The following is a 13763-nucleotide window of genomic DNA, read 5'->3' as shown; positions in this document are numbered from 1 at the left end:
TGTGTATTATAACCAGTGCAATTCGGTCGAAACAATATTTGCACTACGAAACTTGGGGATCGAACCCTTGACCACGGGATTAAAAGTCACGCGCTCTACCACTGAGCTAAGTCGGCTTTGTTCATTATGCGAAAACTCTGATGTTCTTCCAGAAATCTCAAAAGAAAAAATGAGAACCCTTTTAAGGTTAGATTCAGCTGAGCGTTGATTGTTCAGTATACTGTACTTTAACGGTAGTTACTGCTAAGGTTTGAGAACTGAATTGAACTTTTCATTTGTGGGATGTGCATTTCTCAACCCAAACTGAATCACCAATAAGCCACAGATTTGTTGGCATATCAGATTATCAGAATCATGTGGTTGGTATACCAATTAACTTGTCTCTTCTTAAAAATACAATTGCACACGCTTTTTGTCTTCTTTAAAACAAATTGCCAAATTTAGAACCTTGTTTTATCACACAGTTCCTGAAACTAGAGTTTATACAGAGCCATGCAAATACGCAGCATGGCATGGAAAAGAATCTTTCACCAACCAAATGAAATGTGTCAAACCCTTAAACCCTTTTCTCTCCTATAAATGTCAACAAACACCATTGCTGATAACTCACCTCATTCACTAGTAGTATCTCCTACAACAAACTAAGCCTAGCTTGTTCATGATGAAGTCCTCATCTTTAGTTTGTCTTGGTTTGTGCTTTCTTTTCACGCTGAATGGTTGTTTAGGTCAAATAGAACAACAAGGTGGAGGATGGCAAACTCAGCAACAACAGCAACAGCCACGCCATTACCAAGGTCAAAGCCAGTGTCGAATTGAAAACTTAAACGCTCAAGAGCCTAACCGTCGTGTTGAGTCCGAAGCTGGTGTTACTGAGTTTTGGGACCAGAATAATGAACAGTTCGAATGTGCTGGTGCCGCTGCTACTCGATCGATATATCATTCAGCCTAGAGGACTTCTCTTGCCATCTTTCGCAAATGCACCTAGACTTGCCTACATTGTGCAAGGTCTGTTTCCTTGTTGCTTCCAAATTTATTTCGTGTAATTTATGAGAAGCATTACTTAACAGCTACAACTTACTGCATGCACGGGTTTTCCAGGTAGGGGATTGACTGGAGCCCTTATCCCTGGTTGTCCTGAAACCTTCCATTCAATTCAACAGTCTCAGCAACTACGAGGAAGCCAGCAACAGAGATCTAGAGATCAGCATCAAAAGATCCGTCAAGTTCAACAAGGAGATGTTTTGGCCTTGCCTGCAGGAGTATCTCATTGGTGCTACAATGAGGGCGAGACTCCACTTGCCGCCATCGTTGTTCACGACACAAGCAGCAACGCTAACCAGCTAGATCGCAACCTCAGGGTATATGAGATGATCCATTCTTTTGAATTATTCATGATGAATTATAGATGCCATAGACGTCTAATTACACGGATTCACTCGTCTGGCAGTTTATAAATATATGCCAGTCGTATAAACGAAAGCTAACTGTATGTGTGCTATATATGTAGAGATTTCAACTGGCCGGAAGTCAGCAAACACAGACTAGCTCATATCAACAACGACAACAACAACAACGTCAACAGGTAAGAGGTCAACAAGATGTCCCAGAAAACAACATCTTCAATGGCTTCAATGTCGAGACTTTGGCTGAGGCATTTGGAGTGAGCACCGAGACAGCGAGGAAACTACAAGGACAAAATGACCAGAGAGGTAACATCGTTTTTGTTGAAGGTGGGCTTCAAGTGATTAGGCCACAACAAGGAGAAGAGGAAGAGGAACGAGAACAACGTTACAGGACCACAAACGGGTTAGAGGAAACTATTTGCAGTATGAGACTCAAGCAGAACATAGCCAACCCAACTAGGGCTGATGTTTACTCAGAAAAAGGTGGAAGAATCACTACTCTCAACAGTCAGAAGTTGCCCATTCTTAACTACATCCAGATGAGTGCACAAAGAGCTCCGTTTCTAATAAATAGGCTTGTTTCCTTATTTGAGTATGTCAAAAAAATAGGTTTGTTTCCGTATATGAAAAGTCAAATGTTATGATTTTACTAGTATACTCATATAGAGAGGACCACTTCTCTCTCTCCCTTTTCTCTCTTGATACAAAAATGGGAACACTTCTTTTTCTCTTTTCTCTAATATCAAATGAGTGGGGACCAAAGGATAAATTAGGAAAAAACATGAAAAAATGGCTACAGTGATTAGTTTTCTTAATTTTTGTGAAAAATAAACAAGCCTATTTTTTAGAAACGGAGGGAGTAATTAACAAGGAGTTATCTATCAATGAATACGGAATGAAAGAACTAAGAAGCATATATCTGTTTTTACTTAAAATGCATGATGGTGCTGTATATGCAGAATGCCCTACTTGCACCACACTGGAACTTGAATGCGCACAGTGTTATGTACGTCACAAGAGGAAGTTGCAGGTGTCAGATTGTAGGTAACTAAGGTCGCCAAGTCTTTGATGGTCAACTCAACCAAGGCCAGATGTTGGTTGTTCCTCAGAACTTCGCCGTGGTTAAACAGGCTGGAAATGAAGGATTTGAATGGGTATCATTCAAAACTAATGACAATGCTATGACGAGCCCATTGGTTGGAAAGACTTCGGTGTTAAGCGCAATGCCCGCAGACGTCTTGATGAATGCATATCAAATCTCAAGAGAAGAAGCAAATAGGTTGAAGAATAACAGAATGGAGGAAACAATGATACTTACCCCAGGATCTAGGTCTCAGTCTCAGGTCAGGGCTTCTGCTTGAACACATACAATATAATGCATGTATGAGTTCCTTTTAGCTATGTGGGGGTTTAGGTACATGTTTACTAGTAGTAAGTCTGATCTTGGTAAGGCTGAAGTTGGTTTAGCTAACTACTTGTACGAGTCATGATGTCATATATAATAACGTTTCAGACTGATAATGAAATAACTTTTGTTCCCAGTCCCTTTACTGATAGTGAAGCAATAATCACAGCCCAATCAAACTCAACCGTCTAGCATAATAACTTCGAGGCACTTGTAAAAAAATGTAGTTTGGACGAAAAGAAAATAAAAATAACCGAAACTCAAGCAGTGGCGGAACCAGACATTCAATATGAGGGGACTAAAACAAAAACTTATATGAAATGTGTGCATTAGGTGGGCTAAATTTTGAAGATAGGTGGACTAAATGTAAAATTTACTAAGAAATTAAGGTTTTTTTTTTTATGGTTTTATAAATTTTAGGGGGCTAGAGTTGGGGTTAGTCAACCTTTGGCTCCGCACCTGAACTCAAGAGATCAAACTTGGGAATTTTTAATAACGAGGGACTAACGCAACTGATACATAAGATGTTAAGGAATCCTAGCTAGTTTGGGGCCTAGTGTGATTATTTGGGGCTAATGAATTTCTTCAACCAATCTAAAGAAAAGGATATCGGGGTGTCCAAAAATATGGTAAAATACTAAAGTAGGAATTACCAATAGGTACTATTATAGTGTTCTTAGTTAGTGGCAGGTCCACCCATTAAAGCCCAGTAACCGGAGGTCCATAATTAAAACAAAACAAAAAAATGGACCAAATTTTTTAAGCCCAGGTCCTACACACGTGTGTAACCTATTACGTGTATTTTAATAATTCCCAAAATGGCCTTCACTATAAATATAACATAAATAAAAGCCACATTTTCTCAATTTTCTTCTCAGATCCGTTTTCTCTCGCTCGCTCGCTCTCCTCTTCTCTGCTGCAGCCGCTTATGAAGGTTAGACCTAGGGTTTGTGAAGATGTTTCGTGGTTTTACAGGTATGTTATGTAATCTTTTCTCCAGTTCTTCTTTGTTTTTGATTAATTCTCAACTGAATCATGAAGATCTGATTGATTTCATGATGTTTTCACTTTCTTTTTCCAGTTTTGGTAGTTCGATTTCATGATGTTCTCTAGCTTTTCACGTGCTGCTGATTTTTAGACTATGAATCAACAATACATATTCGGTGTACTGAAATATACTGCTCTAATTTTTTTTTTTTTTTTTTTTTTTTTTTTTTTATAGTTTTGGAGATTTTTCTTGTTTGATCCAGAAGTACATATACGAAATACTCAAATTAAAGTGTTTCGATTCTATTTTTTCATAAATTCGCTACTTGTTTTTCACATGCAGCTAAATTTTAGATTATGAATCAGCAGTACATATATGGTGTACTGAAAAATTATGCTATCATTTTGTTATTTTTGTAGTTTTGGATATTCTTCTTCTTCGATCTAGAAGTATATATATGGAATACTGGAAAAAAAGTGTTTCGATTCAGTTTTTTATAGATTCATTACTTGGTTTTCACATGCAGCTGATTTTAGTTCCATTTTGTTTTTTTATATGCTTTTGAGTTGCTTTTGTGTATTAATCATCGATACGTATATGATATATTGGTGGATTTTAATGAAACAAGTTCAAATCTAAATAAAAAATCATGTTTTATGTTTATTTCATTAGTAGATCTGATATTTTTATGGTTTTTGGTTTGACTTTCAATTTTCTTTTGTGTATTAACCATCAATACATATCTGACGTACTGTTTTCTTTTTTTGTTTACTATGAATCTATAGGTTTTCTCTTATTTTTTTGGTTTGATCCAGGAGTACATATATGTTGTACTGGTTGAAACTTCTTCTGATTCTGTTTTATTCAGAGTTTTGCCACTTTTTTTGGTTTGATCCATGAGTTCGTATGTGAAATACTGAAGTATGTGCTTTGATTCGGTTATATTCATGGATTCATCACTTCTTGACATGTAATTGAGTTTGTAGTTTATGAATCCGCGGTACGTATATGTTGTACTGAACTTCTTTTAATTCTGTTTTATTCATACTTTTGCCACTTTATTTTGGTTTGATCCATGAGTACGTATGCGAAATACTGAAATGAATGCTAGTTTTGTTGCTGTGTTTTAATATTGTTATATTCTGGTCACATTTACAGGTTCAATATGTCCAACGGATACATACTCTATATGTAAGCAGTGAGGCAGATACATACTTAGATTTGTACGTAGTGTAGCAGATATGTACTCAGATTTGTAAGAAGTGTACCAGATATGTACTCAAATTTGTAAGCAGTGTAGACACACACGTTTGGTAGTAATGAGTATTATGGACATTTCCATGTTTTAATTAATTTTGGACCTGCGGATAAAAAAAAGATCCGGTTGGACCCTACTATAAATAACTATATGGGCCTAGGACCAAACAAGAAATTTTCCAATACTAAATACCCTTTAAAGAAATCTTAATCATTCTAAAACAAATACAAATACAAAATCATAATCATTCAATTAACAAATACAAAAATCATTAATCAAAACTCAATTTTTTTCTTCAATATCCATCAAAATCAAAACTAAAACCTAATCAATCACAAACAATTGAATTCTTTTTATTTCTTTTGGGTTTTGAAAAAAAACTCAAAAACAAACAATTCAAGTGATCGAGTTAAATCCCTTTAATCCGTTTCTTTTAAGAGGAACTCAACAATGATTTAACTGTAAATCTCTGAAATTCAATCATCAAATTTTATGAAAATCAACCCAGAATCGGTTTATGTGTGCGCTAGATTAGTCCGATTGTTGTTGATGTTACAAGCAATTGATTTTTATTATACACTTACACAAAACGATTCTGGGTCCAAGTTCAGAATTGTAGAGAAATCAAGAATCGGTTGGTATGTGCCTCATATATAAATCGATTATGGAAAGGGAGCTATTTCCCATTATTTTAAATTCACAATCGGACTATTCGTGCGTCTATATAATCCAATTGTTATCGTTGACGACTATTTTTTTTTTTTTTTTTGAAATTATAGTCGTTGGTCCCTTGTGTATATAAAAAGGATAGCCTATTCTCTATCATTCACTACCTTATTTAAATAAATATTTCTCCATTGTTCATTATTTCATCCGAAGATGTCGAATTTGTGATCATCGACTACCAACTCATTCGAACACATACTGGGAAGATGCAAACGAACTACTCCATCATCGTCAATTACCGATTCAATTGAAGACATAATTAAGAGAAGCAAACAAACTACCACATCTTCGTCGACTACTGCGATGAAAGAAGAAGACGTACTCAAGGCAAATAAACTAGGTCAAGATCAATTCCAACTAAGGGAAAGATTGAAGGATGTTGAGGAAGAGACTGAATGGGTTAAAAATCATTACATAGTCAAGGATCTTCCCGAAGAACATCGACATGAGAGTATATTTTGGATTCAAGTGAAATCGGGTCCTTTTGTTCCAAAGATGGGCGGTAAGTACAAAAAACTACTCCATGATTATCGACCCGATTACATTTTTTCAAGGACGATTCACGTTAAGAAATTGTGCACCAAGTACAACGAATCACTAGGCACAGAGGTGACAGGTTTGATGTACATGATGCTTATACCAAGTAGAGGGGAGAGCCATTTTATCATTTTGAAGCCGCATTGATAGTTGAAGCTCATACTAAGAAATATAAAATTTTCATTTTATGCAGTTAAAAGGTCAATGTGGTAGTCTAGTACTGTGCTAGTTTAAATTTTAAGAGTTTATGAAAAGTAGAAATGGACCACAATCGGAACATGTTAGACTATATGTAGTCTAATTAAGGAATTAAAAGTTGTCTGTTTTTCTGTAACTTATTTCATCTAGAATCGGATTACATCATCGTCCACATATACCATTCTTAATGAATTCCCAGGAAAGTTTTGTTCATAATCGGTTTATATTAATTCCAGAGTAAACCGATTGCTCTTTGAATTCAGAATCGGTTTATAGTAATTCCATCATAAACCCATTCTGAAAAAGCCGCAGCTTACTACCTTCAAAAGCTGCAGCTTACTACCTTCAAAATTAGACTTTAACAAGGTATAAGAAGACCGATTATGTTACAAATATTATGAGTCTAATGTACCCAAAAAATACAAATCACTTTCATTGATTAATTTTGGTTCATTTGCAACATACAATATATGAAAGCGACAAAATATAAGCATCCGATAGTTCATGTTCTTAACAAAAGGAAAATACTCATTCCAACACTTGGAGACCCTTCATTTGATCCTGCCCGACCAATTCCTCTCACCGCTTCATGTTAGGCTCGTATTTTTTCAGCCATTCCTTGGTGAGCTCCGAGTCTTCATGAAACCTACACACCGGTGGTAATAGACAATCTTCGCGTAGTCTAAGACTGATATAATGAATGTTGTTATGGTTGAATAAAACAATTCTCCGATCCTTAAGTGATTCATCCCAAATGGTGTATTTCGGTGCGTATATAAAATATGTTCCGTTACCAAATAGATGAATAACGCAACTCCACGTTTCCGCCAAGAGATGACCACGTAGAGGCATGACCATCCATTACTCTCGGGTATAAAGATGAGTTTATCCACCGATTATGGTTGATATGCTTAACAAATAAAGAACATCAACCATAATCGATAGGTAAAATAGATTACTATCTATCGATTATTTTTGCATAAAAAAAATTCAATTTTCTGTTCCAAAATATAAGCATAATCAGTATATATCATCCACCTGTGTCTACCGATTGTGAAAGTAAAGAAATTTGAAATTTTATTAGTTTTTGAAAAACTAGAATTTGGGGATACTATCACAATCAGTAGATAATGAACATACCGAAACTACAGATTGTACAATTAATAGATAATAAACATCACGAAACTATCGATTGTGAAATTAGAGAAATTAAAAATTTTATTAGCTTGTGAAAAATTAAAATTGGGATACTATCATAATCGGTAGATAATGAACATCAAGAAACTATCGATTGTGAAAGTAGAGAAATTCAAAATTTTATTAGCTTTTGAAAAATTAGAATTTGGGGCCAGTATCACAACTGGTAGATAATGAACATCATGAAACTACCGATTATGAAAAAAAAATAGAATTTTGGGCTACTATCACAATTGGTATATAATGAACATCACAAGACTACCGATTGTGAAAGTAGAGAAATTCGAAATTTTTTATTAGCTTTTGAATAATTAGAATTTGGGGTTACTATTACAATCAGTAGATAATGAACATCACGAAACTACCGATTATGAAAATAGAGAAATTTAAGATTTTATTGTTTTTGGAAAAAAATAGAATTTGGGGCCACTATCACAATCGGTAGATAGTGAACATCACGAAACTACCGAATGTAAAATCGGTAGATAATGAACAACATGAAACTACCGATTGTGCTTCTCTATTGGAACATATGAGTATAATCAGTAGATAAAGTACTCTATTATCTACCGATTCTGGGACGTTAATGGCTCTGAATGCATCAATCGTCTCTCTAATCATTATTGAACCTTCAACATGATATTCTTCATGATGTTTCACACCTTGTTCTTCATACTCGTCCATTTTTGTTAATGATTTTAGGTGAACTTAGTTTTCTCCCACCTTTTCTTTCTCTTCTACTTGAAAACCTTAAAACTCAATAACTAATTTCCTAACACAAATTATATGATCATAATTACCGATTAATACTAATTAACTACCGATTAATACGCGGATACCCACTGGATCAAGGTAAACAACTTTCTTTTTAAAAATCGTTTATTTCTTCGTTACATATTCTCTATATAAAAATAGAGTTTTTTCGAGCGCTGTGGTTAATCGGAGCTTCTGGTTGATTCTGGCCCACCATTCTATATTTTAGCCAATAAAATTTCAGGAGAATCTTTCGGGTCCACGAAATATTATTTAGCCAATCAAATTGTTTGAAAATAATTACCTAAAACTAGTAAATCTTATTAATCTAGAAAACATAATAAAACAAACATAAACACCTTCAACATTACTAATATAAAAATTAAAAAAAAGGATTTCATCATGATAAAATTAAATAAAATTAAATGTGCAATGTTCATCGTGATATCATCGTACAATTAAATCAATCATAAGAATTAAGAAAAAATATTGTCAAATGTCCAGTGTCCAATTACACTTCTTATAATAAAAGTCACCTAATTACAACTCCAAAATACCGATAATAAAACTCACTTAATTTCATATTACAATTATACGTCCAAATGATATTAAACTATCGAAATATTGTTCAAATTTAGATCAACAATTAAAAATAAATAAATAATAGTTTTGCGGATTGTAATTGCAATCAAGATAAAATTAAAAATAATAATCGATCGAGAAGAATTTGACAAATTATTGATCAAATTTATACCTATAACTTTTTTTTTTAAAATTGATCATGCCTTGCACTGTGCGAATGAAGTTGGGATTAAATTTCGTCATGATTTGGTGCGTGACATTATTGCAAACATGTGTTTTTGTGCAGGGGTTCCGGCTAGGAAGGAAGTTGATTTGGGGTTTCTTGCGAATAATGGCACGGCCCTGAGACCGGCTGATATATTCGTATATAATTAGGGTGATGGACGTGACGTGTGTTTCTATGTGACTGGTGTTTCACCTTTCACCGGTGGTGGGGTTCGTTCCTTTGTCTCAGGCTTGGCCATTAAGAACGCCGTTACTCGCAAGAATGCTAAATATTTGGAGAAGTGTACGTCTCAAGGCTATGATTTTAGAGCGCTTGCTTTTACCACCTTAGGAGAGTTGGGGGATGATGTTATATACTTTTTGCAACGTCTACGCAATTACATTGCTAGCCATGACCCTAATGTTCGAGTTGGGGAATTTCTTTTCCATAGGTTGGGTGTAGTTATTCAAAAAGGAGTTGGAGCTCAACTTGTTGCTAGGCTTCCAACTAGTTTCTTACCGGATGCTAATCCTTTAGATCCGTAATTTTCTTTTATTTGCTTATCAATGGATGAATTACAAACACCAAAAAAAATAATAATTGAAATTAAAAAAAAAAACCCTGTGTCTATGGTTGGTTACCGACTGAGATCCGCGTAGGCTATCCTCCATAGAAGAATTAGCTGAGAAAAACTCTAGTCATCAATCCTGAGCAAAACCGAAACACAAAAAATCATGGGGAGAACAACAGAATAAAAAAAAACGTGATAAGAGCAACAAAATGTTAACGGGAAGAGGAAAACGAAAAACTCAATTTTTTCCGACAAATTTCTTTTAATGTTACACATTCCAAAAGAAAAATAAAATCTTTTCTATTCTTAGAATGTAAAAGATGCGTCGGATTTTTTTTGTCCCAAATATTTTGTGAGTAATTAGGCTATCAGAAAATATACTGGATATCCAAAATTTATGTAAATTTTGAGATAATAATTGATTTTATTTCCAAAATACGACCTCTTTCTTTGGGAACTTTTAGGGTTGGTCATTCTCTATATAAAGCACCCAGGCCAACACCAGATCCCATGTTGATTTTTAGTTTTCCAATTGTTTTAGTTCTTCTGTTCTTCCTGTATAGGGTTTTATTAATCTATTCGTCGGTTGTTTTGCGAATTCATGAGTATTGATGCCGGTCAGTTTCTTAAACTTTGTGGCCATGAAAGGCATACTATCGTTAACCCTGATTTTTGGCATTCTTGTTTTTTTTTTCTTTTTTATGATTTTTTTTTGAAGATACTGACGATACCTCATCGCATTGAATAAAAGATGTTGGTGATACTGCCTTGCAATGAAAAACTGGAATTTTAATGTTCTTAACGAGTATATATTCCTACGTTTTTTTTCTTTTATTTGGATATTTTTTGTTGATTGTGTTTTGTAGATGTGGATGATACCTCCTCGCAGTGAAGAGGCGAAGTTAAAGCAAAAAAAAATCAACGCAACCGTGAACCGTGTCTACATTATAATTAAGGTTTTGAAAAAGCGGGGGTCTAACAACACCACCCAATATTTCGCTTAGCAATCTGTATGAACTAACTCCAATATACTTTACTAGAGAATCAACTAGCCATTCAGACTCAATCTAGAATAAAGTATATCGAGGAGTTAATATCTCTCTCTTGATTTTATTTTTACTCAAGCTTAAAACAATAGAGAGTCTTTATCAAATACAAGGAATAACTTGGACGGTACCAAAGACCAATGTCCAAGTGTTAATCAATGAAATCAACAACCATAAGGTCGGATCTCTAATCGATTAAACTTTAACACACAACCTGTATTATTTCAATTATAAAGATAAACAATATAATGCGGAAAATAAAATAACACAGACATCAGAAATTTTGTTAACGAGGAAACTGAAAATGTAGAAAAACCCCGGGACCTAGTCCAGATTGAATATACACTGTATTAAGCCGCTACAGACACTAGCATACTCCAAGCTAACTTCGGACTGGACTATAGTTGAACCCCAATCAGTCTCCCACTAATTCAAGGTACAGTTGTACTCCCTACGCCTCTGATCCCAGCAGGATACCACACACTTGATTCCCTTAGCTGATCTCACCCACAATCAAGAGTTGCTGCAACCCAAAATTGCAGACTTGATAATAAAAAAATCCGTCTCACACAGAAAAGTCTATCAAAGGATAAATCTGTCTCCCACAGAAGAACCCAAGGTTTTTGTTCCGTCTTAATATGAAATCAAGGTGTACAAGAACCAATTGATAATCCGATCTTATATTCCCAAAGAACAGCCTAGATTAATCAATCACCTCTCAACAGTCTTACTTGAATACACAAGAGGACGTCGACGAATCACAAACAGTGAGACGAAGATGTTTGTGACTTATTTATCTTGCCTATCGAAGAACTCTCACGATCTCAAACCAATCAATAGATTGTACTCGTACGATAGAAGATGCAAGATCAGATCACACAACTACGATAAAAGTAGTATCGGTCTGGCTTCACAATCCCAATGAAGTCTTAAAGTCGTTAAACTGGTTTTAGAGAAGAAGATCAAATGTTAGAGGAGAATCGACTCTAGCGAACGACTGGTATCACACAGACGTGTGGGGATTAGTTTTTCCCAATGCTAGATGTCTCCTTTATATAGCCTTCAAATCAGGGTTTTGCCTTAGGTACAAAGCAATCCATATTCACCGTTAGATGAAAACCTGATTTAGATTCAAGCTAATGTTTCTCAACTGTTAGATCGAAAACTTAGCTTGTCACACACACTTGAGATATACGTTTACTGGGTTTGTGAAAATCGTGCCCAAACGTGTACGAGTATGTTGGTTCAACATAGTAACCCAAAAGGTTAACCATATGAGCATTTCATATTAACCTTGTTCTTCTTCACCATAACTAGTTCAATTGACTCAAACGAACTAGTTAGAGAGTTTTTAAATTGGTATGAGATCTTATGTAACTACACAAGACACAATTGAAACAAAGATGATTCGATTCAATGGAATCGGCTCATGAACTTTATAGCCACGGTTAGCATACTGCATTCCTTAGTAATTTAAGTTTCATGTTCAGAGCACATCTTTAGATCATAACCCACTCAAGTACGCAAGCAAGTTCGCGGACATAAGGAAACCAACAGAGTTTTCCAAACTCAACAGAAAATCTCGGCAAGGAGACTTCCGCCAGTTCGTGGACTAAACACGCAAACGAGTTTTTGGAAAATCCCAGCAGAAATTCTCGGTAAGAGAACTTCCATCAGTTTACGTACTGAGTTCTCAAACTGAGTTCGCGGACTTGGCAAAGCCAATTCCTCCGGTTTCTCTCAATCAACAAAGTTCGCAAACTTCGGATTAAGGAATAGGACTTATGCACATATGTGTTTCCACACAATGCTCGTATCCATCATTGGTTATATAAACCTAAACTCTCATTCCAACCATTGAAACATTCTTAGAGGACGTTATATAGTTGTTACACCATTTCTCGTCAAAGCGATTTTCAAAGTGATTGAAACAATATGACTTTCGTCATTAGGTGAAGATAAACCCGATCAAAGCGAAACGCTTTACCAACACATGATTTCGAGATATAGATGGGCGAGATATACTCGGCTCAAAATATCAAATGTGTATGATCCAGTCTATATAGCATACGACTTTTGTCTCATAAGAAGTAGGAGATAGAAGATATAGACTTTTGAGTGATAGATAAGTTCAAGTCTCCAGATACCTTTTTGTTGATGAAGTTCCAAGGTTCCTTGAGTAGATCTTCTTCATTGTATGATGAATCGCCATGAAGTCCTTGAGCTCAACTGCACTTTTCTATCCTAGTCCGAGACTTAGCTATGTAGACTAGAAATCAAGACTCATAGTTTTGATCACTAACATTGACAAACATGCTTGATATAACAACGCATGCGAGGTCGACCGAGCTATGCTCTAACAATCTCCCCCTTTGTCAATTTTAGTGACAAAACTATTAATACATATGGAATACAAAAAAGATAAACTTCATTGGCTCCTATTCCATAGTCTAATCTTCAACGTTCCCTGAAATCTTCGTCCTTCCAAGTACTCCAATGTTCCCAAAGGTTGAAAGTTTAGCACCACCGTTGTTGAAGATCCGTAACTATAACAATGAGAGAAATCGAGATTCTCGATCATCATTATACAGTGACATATTATTATTATGTAACATCAAAGTCCAATTGCATCACGACTTTAATAATAATACTACGGTGATATGTATCACTCCCCCTTAGTCAATACTCCATCTCACATGGAAACCACCCCCCCTTACAAAATGATCCGAAAACCATATGTATATGTAGTAGAACTACACATTAATTCTCCCCCTTTTTGTCAATAAAATTGGCAAAGGTACAAGAACGGGTTCCTAATGAAATTTCCGAGAAGAGACGTTTCATAGACTAAAAGAAAAGATACATACCAACTTAATTTAGATGCAATCATAAAG

General features: G+C 35.2%; 1 pseudogene; it reads left to right on the top strand.

The window, feature by feature from the left end:
- The first annotated feature begins 640 nt into the window (after nucleotides 1-640).
- Nucleotides 641-2764, top strand: LOC113357710 (annotated as a pseudogene).
- Nucleotides 2765-13763: the final 10999 nt, after the last annotated feature.

The sequence above is a fragment of the Papaver somniferum genome, chromosome 1 (genome assembly GCF_003573695.1).
Source record: "Papaver somniferum cultivar HN1 chromosome 1, ASM357369v1, whole genome shotgun sequence".
Lineage (NCBI taxonomy): Eukaryota > Viridiplantae > Streptophyta > Magnoliopsida > Ranunculales > Papaveraceae > Papaver > Papaver somniferum.
The sequence above is the reverse complement of the archived record's forward strand: the minus strand, read 5'-3'. Positions and strand labels throughout refer to the sequence as shown.